This window comes from Priapulus caudatus, unplaced genomic scaffold (assembly GCF_000485595.1).
Source record: "Priapulus caudatus unplaced genomic scaffold, Priapulus_caudatus-5.0.1 Scaffold67, whole genome shotgun sequence".
NCBI lineage: Eukaryota > Metazoa > Priapulida > Priapulimorpha > Priapulimorphida > Priapulidae > Priapulus > Priapulus caudatus.
In genome coordinates this window covers 406,575-409,347 of record NW_014577128.1, presented here as the reverse complement: position 1 = coordinate 409,347, position 2,773 = coordinate 406,575, and positions in this window count along the sequence as shown.

Sequence of the window (2,773 nt, the reverse complement as noted above, 5' to 3'; positions counted from 1 at the left end):
TTCTCTCTCTCTCTCTTCCCCCTCTCTTTTTCTCTCTCTCCCTCTCTCTTACTCTTTGTTTCCTTAGCTGCCGGGTAGGCAGCATCCAATTCTTGCATCAAACTTACATTGTTCTTTGTCTCTATTTGAATTATGTGCGCAAATATTTCAATCTCTGCTAATCTTATCTGACGAGTGTGAGAGTGTACTCCGGTCTTGTTTCAAAGACATTTGCGCGCTCTTAAGCAACCAGCTCAACGGATGACGAGCGTTTCGCATTTCCCGTAATTCTGCTCACATCCGACAACGTGTGTTTCTCTATCTACTTACGTGTGAATTACTACTGATCTACATCCCAGCGTGCCTAATGGGCTTATAGTGCTATATGGCGCTGTGTGACGTCATCGGCACGCATGCCCGCGGGAACGTTTTCTCGCCGTACAAAACATTGATTATCTGAGATGAGTTCTTAGCGACGATCTATTTTTTTCCGGTAGCGGATATTATTTGTTTCACTGCGAACCGGCCACAAGGAGGACGGTTTCCGGCGTGGCAGGACGTCATCGGTAGCTCGCCAAGTCACCGCCTTAGATATTCATTCTGCCGTCGAAACGTTATTTGCCAGCGGTATTACGAATTGCCGACCGTTGACAAACCGAAAAAGGCATTTATTCGTTAGCTTTTGTCGTCCGAATGGGCGGTTAAGTTAAAGTAAAAAGCCCGCTCGAAACCTTTTCCGGACATGTCATGACGTTGAACCATAGAAATTGGATTGAATTTGCGAGACCAGTTTGAGCACTGCCAAGGCTCGCGTACACTGAAGTAGTTGCACTATATGGACGAAAGAGATGCGACGATATAGATGCAGTGGCCGTGCAGTCCGACGCTATGACAGATTGCGTTCTATATAGCTGACGTGGAACTCTGATATTAGGTCTTGCCGCGTAAATTTCAGATGCACGTACCGCCGTGTAAACACACACTAGGTGCATCACTATTCGACAAACGAGGGGTTGCTCTCGCTATGTTCCAAACGGATACAGCTGCGCTAAAATTTCGCACCCGACGGAATTTCGACGGCAACTTAGAGCACACGTTGGCAATAACCATGCACCTGCTAACTTACATTACTTAACAGGAGAGTTTAGTCCCTGCGTCTAGCTGAACTCACCCGCACTTCGAATGGGAAATCTCTGCGCGGACGAACTGAGCAGTCTCACAATGCACGTCGTCGCGTAATCGGAGATCGAAATAGGATTTCGTGAAAACTAGCGAGTAATTTGCTTAGCGCGGGTAGTAACTACGTATATCGTATAACCGCAGCGGCTGTGTGTGTGTGTGCGCGCGCGTCTCTGCTAAACAGCTATAACGTTATTAACTCTGCAGTTGCTCGGTCATTTACCTCTCCGCTTCCACATGGAAATTTACCTTTGACATTTTAGGCGCGCATACGTCAATCTCAACTATAGGGTGTCTCCCGCGGCCTCATAGTGGCTTTTGCACGTATTCACATGCGCGTGGAATGCGCCCATACACACTATAATAATTAGTATCCCCTCCAGATGCCACCGTACCTGAATAAAATATGAGCTGTCGCTCAAATTGACTGAATGGATTTTTTTCAAACCCCATGTATACACAAAAACGTTTGAAGCTTATTAGACATCGTGATAAAAAATCGTGAAACAGTGAAAGTAGCTTTTACACACAGGCACTTAGAGCGTTTCAATGAAATATAATGTTAATAAATACGAATTCTATTTCCTACCCTCTACTCTCTTTCGCCTATTATTGCCGACAATTTCCTGTAAATGCCGTGCAAATGCTTCTCTGCAACACACATGTACACCGCGCGCACGCTGCCGCACACTGACACGCGCGTCTCATCTCGCTCGTACTTCAAAAATGAAAGAATCCTCTGCTTTTAAAAACGTCGACTGTTAGTAAATATTTCTGCGTTTATGCTTCGCGAAATGGCTCGATAGACAGATGAATCAGCGACGCCAGGCACGGCAGCACTCGTCGCGTTGCCATTCTGCGTTGGCGCGCTCGCGCGTGAAAGCCACGACTGACGAGTGTCATCTGGAATCATGCGGAATGCAGCGCGACGCGTGACGCTGTTCTCGCCCGGTTTTTGCTTTTCAACTTTATTACGGAATGTTTCGATTATCGACTGAATCTCTGACATCTTATGAAGTCTCTGCTCACCGCGTTGGAACGACTTAGTAACGATTGGTCGCTAGTGGGTATAGGACTTAATTATGTGGGGCGACGTAAGAAGCACCATTATGTGCATACAATCCTTATTAATATGAAATGATGAACGCATTACGCTATTAGATTCGTTCCATATATCACCGGACAAATGATCTATGTCAAGCATTAATGAGAACATGTCAGATACTAGTAAATGTGCTGCAGCTCGGCACTGAGGTGTTGAGGACGCAGCTCGATTAGTTACACAAAGCACAATGTCTATCACTATGGCGCATGTATATAGATTCACTCCGAACACTGGACGTACAAAGCAACGCACACACGCACGCATACACGTACGCACGCACGCACGTGCAAAGGTATGCACGCACACAAATCCACACGCACTCAAACTCCTCGGCCTCGCACATACAGAATGACAGAGCGAGAGCGCGTGAGGGCGCGCGAAAGAAAGATAAAGGGAGAGAGGGAGATGTGAGAGAGAGAGACGGAAAGAGAGCAAAACAGAGAGACGAGGGGAGCGAGGTGGAGAGAGAGAGAGGGGGGGGAGGAGAGGAGGGGGAGGAGAGAGGTGGGA